Raw genomic sequence first — 14,592 nt, 5'->3', positions numbered from 1 at the left:
AAGCAAAATAACATTTTAAATGTGATCATTTTTGCAAGTGATAATTCTAGTTAGTGCCTAGAAATAAAAAGGTAACCAAGATGTTAACATAAAAAACAGTAGAGCGATGAGGTCACCTTGACTCTATATGGAAACATTATCCATATGTGATCTTTAGTGATATGGACATTAAACAAATCAGTCAGGTAATTGCTAGGCTCTTATTTGCATAATTTGTGGACACATAAATCATAACTAATAGACAAAAGCACAATTTCAGGTTGTTGTAAGTTTTTTGTATTATATTCACTATTAATTGTGAATATTTGTGTATTAGTGATAAGTACCTGGACATTGAATAAATAGATCTGAGTTGGAATCCTTTCTCTGTCAACATTCAGTTTCATCCTTGAGCAAATTATTTTCATTCCTGATTTTTATAATAGACAAAATTTGTTGAGAATTTAATGTTAGACATCTTCATTATAACCACATTTACTATCTATTTAGTCATTATATACTCACAAAACAACCTTAACAACAGGATATTTCAGAATATAGATGAGGAAACTGAAGTACATTTGAAAATAAATTATTATCTTCTAAAACTTCCTAAAGTGTTGGAAATTTTTTGGAAATCCCCATGTCTGATTAATTAAAAGAGTAGAAAACTGAACAGAAAACAAATTCGAAGTATAAGAGGCAAGAAATGTGTGTTAAAATCAGACAAGTGATCAATGGAATTGAATAATTTTCTTTAATGTCTTGGAATTACATGGAAAAAATACAGAATGCTTAAAATCTTTATGATTAAAGCAAAAAGATTTTAAAAATTAACATCATTCCAAAATAAACTTATCTCACTTAGTTTTATTACTTTGTTTTCATTATTTATAATATTTAAAATATGCTAATGTTTTATAGGATTGTGTGCAAAATTAGTGAATCGGACTTTTGGAAGATGATTTGCTTTTCCAGAGTTGTAAGAAAAGCAATACTTTGGAGGCAAGTTACATTTAGTACAAATAGGTACAGCATTGGTATTGTGAAAAAGACTGAAATGTATTAAGACAGTCAATTTCATAATTTCACAATGGAGAGCAACTTCAAGATTGCATCATGCTGTAGAATACAAGACAGCAATAGTTACGGAATACAAGCAAGGGCAACTGCAAAATTTATCAAAGATGCTGCACAGAGGCCTTCCATGTTAAGTTTTACCCTAAAATTCCAGGAGTAACATAGCCTAAATTTAGAAATAAGTGCCATGACTGGGAGAATATCTTGATTGTAGTACAAAACCCCATGAATATGAGAATTATTGACCTCTGTAGCATTCGGTAGCCTTTCCTCAGATACAGAAGAAGGAACAGCCCAAGAATGAAAGGAAACATGAGTGATCACTCTTTTAAAGAGTGCTAGAAGTATTAAATAAGATATTAAAAGACTTAATGGTCTTTGCAAATTAGAGCTTATTCCCCAAATGAAGCATGGGTGGAAAGAGTGGGTGCTTTATAGTTCCATAGGGAAGGATGTGAATACTTTACCAGCATTTAACTAGCCATGCAAATCTTGGGAAGTGCAATGATTTGAATATGTTCCCCAAAGATTCATGTGCTGGAACTACCCCAAATCATTCACTATTGGTATTTGGAAGTGAAGCCTTTGTGAGGTACTTAGTATTAGATTAGATGATTCGGTATCACTCCACTATGACATTAATGGCTTTATTAAGAAGAAAAACTTTGCTTTCTCTCACCATTCTTTGATTGTATGATGCAACAACAAGGTCACTAACAGTTGCCAAGAACATGCTGATGCCATGCTCTTGGATTTCCTAGTATTTGATGCCCAGGACTCAAATAAACTACTATTCTCTATTTATTATCTGTTCTCAATTATTTTATTATAGAAACAGAAAATGGACTGAGACTGGAAGGCTGTAACTGTCTCCCAAGTTCAGTAAAGTATTTCTGAAATGTGGGCAAAACATCATGGTGTTTTTTTGACAATTAAAAGCTAACAATGGCAACAACCTGCTTTTGTGGGTCTTGTCACACTCTATGGCAATTATTTGCTTTTAAGTGCGTCCCACATTAAAATTCAGGATACTGTGTATGAGCCATAGGTATCTTAAATTTCCATTTTCTTGCAAAAATGGTTAGAAACTTTATATGTATGGAATATTTATTAATCAAATTGAAAAGTCTCTATGTAACTTTGAATAAAAACACTTAGCAGACTTCTGCAGAACACTGTTAAGTCAATAGTATAACTCACTACATGCTGATAATCTGACCAAATAAGCTTATGTTATGGAAGCATCAAAATGAATAGTATTCAAACTATTGTTATTGGATCTAATAGATATTGTTAAATCATAGCATGTCCAGATTAATTGATTGTGAAGTTTTAATAGATGAAGATTAACAACTAATCAGTTTGTATTTAAAAGTGGAAATTCACAATTATGTCGGCATGTTGCAGGACATATTTTAAAATGTCTATTTCAAGGTAAAAAAAGTTCAAATATTTTTGAGCAAAATAATGCATATGCTATTGGAAGGAGTTTGCACACACACAAAAAAACATAATTCACCTTTTACTTACTTGCTCAAGTTGAATAGCAATTAGTCTGGAAAATGCAGTCCGCATCACAATTGAGTGATACAACATGTATGCAAGAATTGACCCAGGGACACGATTTATGTTTAGAAAATTTTTCAGTTTCATCCAAAGAATGACTTCACTAAGAGTTATGTTTTATTCATTCAATGGTGAGCCAAAACTCTGATGCTCTGGGATACTTAATTGCATTGGGCCACTTAGGAACAGCATGTACAATTGAGAAACTGACAGGAGGTCTTTATTTATATTAGGTTATTTTAGAAAATGTTTGTAGATGTCGTGTGAGGATGAGTTGTATTTAAGTACAAGATTCGGCTGAATTTTTATGTGCCCCCTGAGGTTCTATTTTTGCCCAAACCACAATGAAAAGGGAACAGTTTCAAATATCTATATTTTAAGCCCAGAATGTTTGACCCAGTGGTGAATTAAAGAAAATTGATGAATGAATAACTCTGAAATCAGTTTGAGGAACAAAGCTTTCTCAGCAAGAAGCAAGAAATGTAATGATCTTTTGCTTGCAATGGAAAGCAGTTCCATTATGTGAATGTGGCCTTGCTTTTCCAAAATTGTGATAAAAGGTTTTCCTTGGAATTTCCAGACAATCAAGAAATTTATGTGAAGGGCAATCATTTTCTTTCTTTATAATACACAACATTTAAACTAATCACACTCAATAAAATGATTCAACATGTGATTTGTTGTTCAGGAAATACAATCAATATCAACATAATAATCATTGGTTCTTCCCCTAAAAAAACATTTGTTTTTCATTATTACTGATAACATTATGCAAAATGTTCTTGTGAGGGAAGTCTTTTTCAGACAACATAGTTGTGGATATAGTTCCTTGGGTGAAAAAAATACAGTTTTAGTGCTTTGGGATAATTCTAAAAATCTCACACTGTTATTCTTTCTTTTAAGGGATATAAAATATGATTTTATTAAAATTAAATAAAAATTCAATATATTCATGGATGTGATAAACTCTGAAGTTGCCTTTTCTTTAGAAACCAATGCAGCATTGCTGTTCAGCAAGTGGTCCCTCCTTCCCCCATACCACAACCTCCACTGCAATTTAACTGGGATTGTGTATCTATTTATATTGGGCAAATGGACACAATGCAATTGGTATGTGGAACTTTATGGAAGAAACAGTTTTTAAAACAGTGTTTTTGTTTTCGTTTTTGTTTTTGTTTTCATTCTTCTCCTTTATTTCAGGTAGACACTGCATGTTGAGATCAGGTGTTACAAATGGGTGGAGTACAGACTTCCTAAACCACGAAGTGGAAAATATCCCCACCCAATCACTTCTCACTTTTCTTGAGGGGTAGGTAGTTCTCGAAGTTTTAAATTACTGAGTTGTCACATTTTTGTTGTTTGTGTTGGTTGCAGTAGAAAGAAAAGAATGAAAAATTTACAAAACCTGCTAATTTATGAAACCATTTTATAAAAGTTTGTCACCCAGATGTAAATCCTATGCTTTTTCCTCTAGTCTGGAAGCAGCAGTAGAGTTGTAAGAGAGATGAAGCTATATGAGCAATTTTACAGAGACTAATTCAGGAGAGCTGATATAATTGATGGAAAACAACCCCATGGGATTTGGTAAAGGATGAAAAGGGAAGAACATTAAAATGTTTGGATTGAAGTAAAATAAAATCTCTTTCTGTGCACAAACTAAAATAAGGAATGGCAGAAGACACACATACATTCACTGTATTTTAAGGCCTAAAATTGCTTGTATTGGCTTGACTTCTTTGAGCCTCAAAAGATCTCAAGTAACTAACATGAGTTTTCTTTTTTACAGCAGATTTGTCCCCAGGCTATGTAAAGACTATACCCAGGCGACTCTATCATTTGGGCCATTTGTACCTAATTCAGCATTCAACCTAATAGGTATTATTTGTCTGTCAGCTCAAGAAATTATACAAATAAGCCAATCATTCTCCCAACCCACAGAAGCCAGGCAGAGAGAGGTCATTTCCTTATTGGAAGGAAGAAATCTGTCTTCACTGTCCCTGCTTGCTCACTCTAACACTGAGTGCAACTCCCTGAGGCCATGAGTAGCTTGTGCTACCTCTTCTTGCCAGGCTGAGCACCTGTGATAAACTTCTCTCAAGCTCATCAGTCAAGTGAAGGGTGTCGTGTGTTCCACTACCTTATACCTTTTAGAGAGGGGAATTCCTCCTTCACAACTATGGTGAATTCAGAACACACACAAACACACACTGGATCAAGTTTATAAAGAATTTAACAACTTTGGCAAGAGAAGTTACCATGCTCAGGGACTGGGAAAGAGGGGAGTGTATTACAAATGCTATAGGAAGCATGACCAACTGTCAAAGATAAAAAAGTATTTAGCTTTATGAAACTAATTTTCCATGCTACCCTTTCTTTTCTTCAGACAGTATCCATTGACCTCCTACACAAGCACTGGTACTATCAGACTGTTTTCTGCTCCACACAGCCTTTATTTCTTTTCTTTGCAAAAGTAAAAATTCAGTTGGTTACTGTTAGCTCTCTGATCTTTAACTTTCCCCTTGTTTAATAGAACTACTACAGACAGTAAAGAGAAAATTTTCGCTGTAAATTGAATAATCTTCATACTTACAGTGTCTCACACTTTCCATTCTCTTCCGAATATTTTTCAGTTAATAGCTTCTTGTCTTAATATCAGTGTCAAAGTAACTTTTTGTCATATAACAGTGTTATTAATGTTATAATCTTATTAGTCATATTTAGTACTCTGTATTTAAATTAATTTTCTGCAACCCCCCAGTGTCTTTCCCAGAATTCAAAAATCCCAAATTAGATTTTGAGTTCTGAACTTTATAATTTCTTCTAGAATTTGTGAAAGAACAAATAAAATCAAAGATAAAATCACAAAAATAAATAAATTTAAAGGGAGCAAAGGAAAGAATTCATGAACATATTTAAAAGCTATATCTCAAATATGTACATGCATATATTCGTATCTTGAATGATTAAATACGTTCAATTTTAGATCACTTTGTTTCTTTAAAGTTTATTTATGTTTCACAGTACTGAGTATTGCTGTGAAAAGTAATCTAAAGTTATCCTAATTTTTTAAATTGTATTTTGGTGTCTTCTTCAAAATTATCAAAGACATTCTTTCATTGTGTTTGAATTACATAGTTTTTAAAGAAACTTTTTTTGATAATTTTTCAGGTTCAAAATTCTGCTTTCCATATGTTTCTTATGTTTTTTATTTTTTCTGAAACAAATTAAGAGTACCCAAATAGAAACAATTTCTACTGACTGAAGAATAAAGACAGACATAATATCCCTAAGTTCATACTGTCACTAAAAAAAAAAAAAAACAACTTTCTCCCTAATCCTTTTTTTGAAATATCCTGGAAAACCAACTCATCATTTAGATAACTAACAAATGATTAGAAAAATGAATGATTTATCATACCTTGAATTTATGAACTTTATCTATGGGAAACAAGAATTTTAAGACATGAAATTTTTCAAAATATTCCATCTCATATCTGAAGGAAGAATTCTGTAACGTAATCAGTTAATGAATGCAGGCAATGATCACAAATAGTGCTAAGAATACAAAAAGGAATAATAAGACTTTAAAGACCTTCTGATGGGACTATAATATATAATGTGTAAAATATAATATATAAGTATCTTATATTCCTATACAAAGTATAGTCACATAAATCTTGGTAATTCCACCATTTGGTGGAATGAGACAAACATCATTGCCCTATGTACATGTATGATTACATGAATGGTATGAATCTACATTGTGCACCATAGAAACAAAAAGATGTACCCCATTTGTGTACAATGAATCAAAATGCAGTATATAAAAATTTATAAATAATAAAATAAATAAATAAATCTTGGTAATTGTAATTATGCATTTATTGTGATTATTAATATGACTTACACTATCATTAATTACTGCCATATTATTAATATACTTAATTTATATTGTGCATGCATTAATATTTTATACAACTATTACATACAATATCTTTGTATGATTGATAATTTGTTATTATAGAATATATTAATATATATGATTACATATATTCATTGTGTTCATTTTAAGTTTTGTTTTCACTATTAACATTTCTCAATATTATGTGAAAATCAAAGGACAAAGTGTAAAGGAAACACTTTCAGCAGACTGGAAATAGTTTGAACATAAGATGCATTTCTATTTTCCTTGCCAATGCCAAAAGTTGCAGCTAGCAAAACCTTTTCAGGATAAATCACATTAACAATCCCTAGTGTGGAGATGGTAACAGTTTATCACTTCAGGTTGTCAGTGTGTTTGCTTCTGGGAATGAAGTAAAAAATCATGTTGCCTGAGACCCCCAGTGTGCTACATCACCATCAGCACTCTCCCTGGAGCAAGCAGAATATTTGTTCTGATATCAGCCTTATTGGCCTCTCATCTAAGTGAATAATTTCCAACTAAATAAAAGTGTCATCTTTGTTATTCTGAATGCTAAAAACTTTCTGGCATGTTGTGAAATAAATAACTATTATTAGAAGATACTAAAGCAACAAAATGATGGTACTCATTAAAATATGTACTCACATGCTTAATAAAAATAAATCAAGTACAATAAAATTAATAGGATAGAAAAAGGGGTATGTGAAAAATGAAGAATAGGAGAAAAAATAAAAGTGATACAACTATGTGTGATTAGAAACACAATGGTTGTCTGTAAAGTACGTGGAATTTGTCACTGAGATCCTTGATTAGCTTTGCCCAATTGCTTAGGTGGTAGAGCAGATAAATTTGATTGCTGATTGGGTCATCCAATCTGGTTGGTAGGATGACCTAATAACCAGACCAATCATTTACTGTCCAGTTATGTTTGATTACCACTGTGAATCAAATGGCTCATTTCATAAACTTATCCAAGGCTTGAATCTTAACCTGTAAGTGATTGAGGAGATCAGCCATGTAGAAATGATCAGACTGTTCAATTTTAGAACATAAAACTGGTGGGATAAAATGAGAAAAGGAAAAGATTTCCTCAATATCTAAGAGTAGATATAATGAATAAAAATTTCTCTTTGTATGTTCTAAGCTTTGATCTTATTCCTAAATTAAAATCTGAAAACAAGGAATTCTTTTTTAAGCCAGCAAAAAAACGAGGTTCTGGGAGAAGTCAGAGAAAAGCAGTTTATTTGAATGCATATGAATGAAGACTGAATTATTCAAGATAGTTGAGTGGCATTATTTAACTGATTATAATTATACAACAAATTAGGTATTTGTTTAATTGAAATTTGCCCAAGGAGGCATTTCACAAATTTCTTACAAATCTGGTTACTGCTAAATTTCAATTGGCATGGAATATAAAACAGCTCACTAAATATTTTAGGTACCATCACTTCATATTTCCTAAAGGCAAGGCAGATTGAGTCTTCAAAAAGTGTGTGTGTGTGTGTGTGTGTGTGTGTGTGTGCATGTTTAGAAGAGATATTGAGAGCAAGAATATTATCTACAACACAGATTTCTTATAGATTGTGGAGACACAGATCTACTCTGGGTCCATTTTTATCAGCATTCCAAAAGTCAAATTACATGCTGTATGCCCAAGTGGGTTCAAAACCATTTTAAATTTATAGATCATTTCCCCATCTAGTCCTGATTTTGGCAGCTTTTACCACATAGCAGAAACGTCTAGATATAGGCATTTTTTTAGATATCTGATATACTGTTGGTTAGTTTTCTTTCTAGACATTTTCTCAATACAGTTTATGAAATAATTTCAACTGAAACACTGCAAATTTTATGCATCTGGTGAAGCAAAATTTAAAATTAAGAAAATTTTCTCCTTTAGATTATCTTATAAGGAATCTAATCATCATTTTTGGGTTGGGGTTTCATGTTAAAAATAATTATTTGAATGTGGCTTTTGTTAAAAAGTAAACCAAGAAATGAAACACAGAAAATAAGTTATGCTGTTAGAAGGGAAAAATCTCTTACTCTTTGACTTCACTCTGGAATTTTTTCATTCATCTCTTAGAGAGTGAAATGACAAAAAAGATAGCTGTGGTTTCAGGCAAACACAACATTTGCTCTTCCTTGACCTGTTCTTTCTTTGGGGAAAATAAGCACCTAGACCTCAAAAAGCCCACAGAGACCACCTAGAACACTAGAAAAGGCAGAGCAGGAGAAACGCACAGAAACACGAGGTTATTCACTTCCTCTTATTAAAGCCTCCATGCTCCAGGCCTTTTTCCTACGTGGCGGGTTCTTACTCAATATTACAGATACTTTGGCAAAAGCACTACGGCAGTTCAAATTTAGGAACTGCTTCAGTTTATGGACCTGTCAACATTTTCTGCCTTATACAGAGATGGCATCTTATTGAAGAAACCCCTATTGAAGGAGGAACAGGGAATGTTTAAATATAAAATGCTGAAAGGATAGCTATTGGTGTTTTGAGCAAAAAATTTGAGTTGTTTTGATGTAAGCTCAAGTAGTTGATACTCTACATATATTAACACCTCCATACTTTTTAAAATAACTTTAAAATACTTTTCAATAAATTGATTTGAGAAGAAAATCCATGAAGTATAAAAGAGATAAAAAGTAGCTACCTATGTGTTGAAGAAAAAAAGGAGCTTAGATTATAGCAAATCCCCTGTCTCTTCACTCTTCAAAACACCTATTAGGGCATTGGTGTGTTTCTCCAGTGTTTCAAGGAGAGTCCTGCTGAGTCCACCTAAAGTACATTCCAAATTTATACACCTGGCTTATATGCACCACTCCCACCAGACCACACTGCCTTCCTTAAGATTTCAAAAAGAAACTTTCCAAGTGACATTATTTTTTCTCTTCTTGATACTTTAAAATGCATTATATGTAACTCAGTCAGGAAACTCTTTTTAAAACTTAAATTTTATCTTTTAAGTTTTCACCTGCTTTTGGTTATTTATCTATAATCCCAAGAACAAGATATAGCATATGGTAAATATTTGTTGAACAAATAAATATTATCCCACTATCTAACAGCTTGAAAAGCTTTCTATCATGCATAGTCTAAATATTATTTAATTGCTATCATCATCCAGGGAGTACATCATGTGGCCTCCTTGTTCCTTCATCTTTGTCTTACATCACCCCTGATACTACTCTGTTTATTTATTCTAGTCTCAAGGCCTAAAATGTAACAGTTTCTTCTTCAGGGAATATTGGACTCCCCTTTTCCTACTCTACCCACCAGATATTTTCAAAGCTAATCCCTTTACTCTCTGTCTCAAGTTAAAAGTCATCTCCAGAAATTTACTCTTGTTACCTCAAAATAAAGTAGTCTTCTGGTTCCTTCATACCATTCCATTTATTTATTTATTTTTTTTATCATAGCATGTGGGCTATCTTTATTATGTGTTTCAGTCATCATTATAACACAAACCCTAAAAGAATCAAATCTCTCCATCTTCCTTTTAATTGTATATCTAGTTCCACACGTGTGTATATGTGCACACACACTCATATTATTTCATGTCATCCTGACTTAGTTGAAAGTCAGGACTAAGTGAATTAACTAAATTATGAAACATGTGTAAATGCCTATTTCAGCTTCCCAAAATGTAAATGAATCAAACAATGTACTAATCTATCTCATATGAATACTTTGAATATCAACTGTGTTGAGAATAGAACTAAGATTTCTTGGTGTGCCATGTATGGCTCTCTTCCCTAAATATTAATTTTATATGTTAAATTACATATAAATTATATATTAAATTAATATTTTAATTTTATATTTTTCATTCATGGCTCTAAATTTTTTAGTTCTAAAGTAATTTCAGTTAATTTAACTAGTGTTTTAATATGTATTTTATAATATCAAACTTAGAGAAAGTTGTAAGTATAGTACAGAGAGCTATAACTAGACTAATTCTACAACTTTATGATACATGCATTTATAATTATAACTACAAGTATACCATCATGTTTATATCATAAGTACACACACACACACACACACACATATATATATAGAAAGAGGTGTGTATGCTTAATGACTTTGTCTTTATATTCACATATGTATACATTTTCGGGACATTTGAGATTAGAGTATATACAGTAGCATTATGGTTTAGTAGTGGTGTCCCCCCAAATCTCACGTGTGAGACAATGCAAGAAGGTTTGGAGGAGAAATGATTGGGTTACAGCACTGACATAATCTGTGAATTAACCCCTGATTGAATTAACTGAGTGGTAACTGGAGGCAGCTGGGTGTGGCAGGAGGAAGTAGTCCACTGGGGGCATGGATATGGGGTAGATGTTTTGTATCTGGAGATTAGAGTCTCCCTCTCTCTCTTCTTCCTGACAATCATGTGAGCCGTTTCCTTCTGCCACACTCTTCTGCCATGATGTCCTGCCTCACCTTGAGCCTTGAGGAATGGGAGTCTGCTGTGTATAGATTAAGACCTCCGAAACTGTGAACCCTCAAATAAACTTTTCCTCCTCTATCGTAGTTCTGGTCAGGTCTTTCAGTCACAGCAGTGAAAAAGTTGACTAAAACAAGTAGTATATGCCTTTTGCCATGATATTGCACTGGCTATTTCTTAAGAACATGATTATTATTTTAGGCACCATTCTTCAGTGAAACAGAAAAAAAATAGGAAAATAAATAAGCAGTCACACATTTCTTAATGATTGAGATACATTCTAAGAAATGTCTTGTTAGTCAATTTCATAATTGTGCAAATATCTCATACAGTGTACTTATACAAATTAAGATGATTATGATGTCCCTCAGCAATGTAATCTTATGAGATTGCTATTGTATATGTGGTTTATTATTGACTAGAATGTCTGTCATTACATGACACTGGGCTTCATACAAATTTTAATATGTACTTGATATGTTTGACACATATATTTAATGCATAATATTTATTACAAGTAATTTTTCTCATACAATTATGCAGGTTGAGAATTTTTGTGAGCTACCATGTAAAAACTAGAAACCTAGCAAAACCAGTTGTACAGTTTTGAAAATCAGAGAGCTGGCAATTCTCATCCAGAGCAGGGAAAGGCTGCAGTCCTAGGCCAAAAGTTTGTGAAAATAAATTCTACCATTTTGTTCTCTTCAGTCTTACAATGATGCCATTCTATTGGGAAAGACAATCTTCTTTAGTTAGTAAAAAAAAAAAAAAAAAAAAAAAACTAAGTTCTAATCTCATTTATAAATGGATTCACAAACACACCCAGAAATAAAGTTTTGTCTGGGTCTCCGATATTCCCGTAAAACTGGCATGTAGTTGAGCATCACAAGCTTTCTTAAACATTTTAAGCCATACTTAATTTTCAAATAAAGACAATAGTTTCACAATTATGCCTAGTAAGTTACATCATTCTTAACTAATAACAAAAATAACCTAGAAGAGGAAATGAAGACCTGGATGATGTTTAACTTTCTCCCTGATAGCTTTTAACTTAAAAACTATGATATAAAATTGATAATGATACCAGAAGGAGTAGGGATTGAGTTTGTGTTCCACAGAGTCAAAGAATGAACACCAAGAAATCCAAAGAGAGCCACAGGAGGAGCGGCACAGCGAGCTGTTTGGACTCAGAGCGACTGCTTCTGAATACCGGGACTGGAGGAGTAGAAGGAGGAGGAGGAGTAGTGCGGCAGGTTGTTTGGTCTCGCAGTGACTGCATTAGAGCTCTAGGTGGCTGCTCAGAGGAGGAGGCGATTGATCAGTTGTTTGGACTCAAAGCGACTGCTCCTGAACACCGGGGGGCTGACTGGAGGAGAAGCGGGGTGGGTCGCTTGGTCTCGAGTGGCTGCACCAGAACTCCGGGCGGCTGCCCAGAGGAGGCATGCAGTGGGTCACGTGGATTCAGAGCGACTCAGAGCAATCGCTCCTGAACACCCGGGGGGTTACCTGGAGGAGGAGGAGGAACAGGGCAGGTCACTTGGACTCGGAGTGACTGCCCAGGGCTACGGGTGGTTGTCGGGAGGAGGAGGCACCCAGTGAGTTGCTTGGACTCCTAGTGACGGCATCGGAACACTGTGCGGCTGTCTGGAGGAAGAGGCGTGCGGCAGGTCTCTGGGACTCAGAGCGATTGTAAGGGGCTCCGGGTGGCTGCTCAGAGTAGGGGCCGAATAGCCAGGCTATCAAGTGCAGAGCAGGGTCCCAGGACCTAGGAGATTTCTTGGTGGAAGAGCCGCACAAAGATACGCTTAGGGGTGGAGCGAAGGTTCCAGGACTACGGACAGATTCTCTGAGGTGGGGCAGCCTAAGGAGATTCATCTGCGAAGGGTGAGGCTCCCAGGCCCAGGAGGTAGGGCCAGGCCCCTGGGAACTTTGCAGAGGAAGGTAGCCCAGCACAGGCGGTAGCTGTAAATTGAGGGGAACCTTTAGGAGGGGAACTGACCAGCGAGACCTCCCCACCACGTGAGTATTCCGTCAGGTGAGGTTTCCCCACAAGAACGGTAAAACCAGAGACACAGGCCCAAACAGGCCTTGCCTCAGCCCGCAGCCTAGTTCCCCTTTGGATGACCATTGGTCAACAAGTGGAGGCACCTCTGCCCACTAGCAGGGAATATACCCCACCTGAAGGCCACCACTCCTAGAGAGGCAGCTTCCTTGTGGAGCACCACATTACCAACTTCCTCCAAGACTTCAGCCTACTGAAGGCTAAGAGGGGATATATAGAAATCTTCAGGGATATTGTAAGATGGTGGAGAAAATCTGCAATATCTCAGTGGTCCACTGATACCTGAACAATATGAGAAAACGAGGAAAGAAAATGCTGCAAACAAATCTAGGTGTTACATCAATAAAACCCAATGGCAGCATGGCAGAAGAAATGACAGAAAAGGAGTTCCGAATGTACATAATTAAAATGATCAGGGAAGCAAACGATGAGATGAAAGAGCAAATGCAGGCACTGAATGATGAGATGAAACAGCAAATGCAGGCATCGAATGATCGCACCAATCGAAGGTTAATAGAGCAAATACAGGAAGCAAAAGATCATTTCAATAAAGAGTTAGAGATATTGAAAAAAAACCAAACAGAAATCCTTGACATGAAGGAAACAATAAACCAAATTAAGAACTCCATATAAAGCATATCCAGTAAGATAGAACACCTGGAAGACAGAACCACAGACATTGAAGACAAAATATTTACCCTTGAAAACAAAGTTGACCAAAGAGAGAAGATGGTAAGAAATCATGAATAGAATCAACAAGAACTATGGAATATCATGAAAAGGCCAAATTTAAGAATTATTGGGACTGAGGAAGGCTTAGAGAAACAAACCAAAGGAATGAACAATCTATTCAATGAAATAATATCAGTAAATTTCCCAAATCTGAAGAATGAAATGGAAATTCAAGTTCAAGAGGCTTATAGGACTCCAAATACACAAAATTACAACAGACCTACACCAAGGCGCATTATAATGAAAATACCTAACATACAAAATAAAGACAGAATTTTAAAGGCTGTGAGAGAAAAGAACCAAATTCCATTCATGGGGAAACCAATACAGATATCAGCAGATTTTTCAATCCAGACCCTAAAAGCTAGAAGGGCCTGGAACAACATTTTTCAAGCCCTGAAAGAAAATGGATGCCAACCAATAATCTTATACCCAGCAAAACTTACCTTCTAATTTGACGATGAAATAAAATCCTTCCATGATAAACAAAAGCTAAAAGAATTTACAAAAAGAAAGCCAGCACTACAGAACATTCTCAGCAAAATATTCCATGAGGAAGAGATGAAAAACAAAGAAGCAAATCAGCAAAGGGAGGAATTATCCTAAAGGAATTGTCAAATAAAGAGGAACCAAGTCGTGTCAAATAAATAAAGAAATAAATAAAATTTAAAAAATGAACCAAATGACCTGCAAACCAAATCATATCTCAATAATAACCCTGAATGTTAATGGCCTGAATTCATCAATCAAAAGACATAGACTGGCAGATTGGATTAAAAAGAAAG

Source organism: Sciurus vulgaris (genome assembly GCF_902686455.1).
Source record: "Sciurus vulgaris genome assembly, chromosome: 9".
In the NCBI taxonomy this organism is placed as follows: domain Eukaryota; kingdom Metazoa; phylum Chordata; class Mammalia; order Rodentia; family Sciuridae; genus Sciurus; species Sciurus vulgaris.
The sequence above is the reverse complement of the archived record's forward strand: the minus strand, read 5'-3'. Positions refer to the sequence as shown.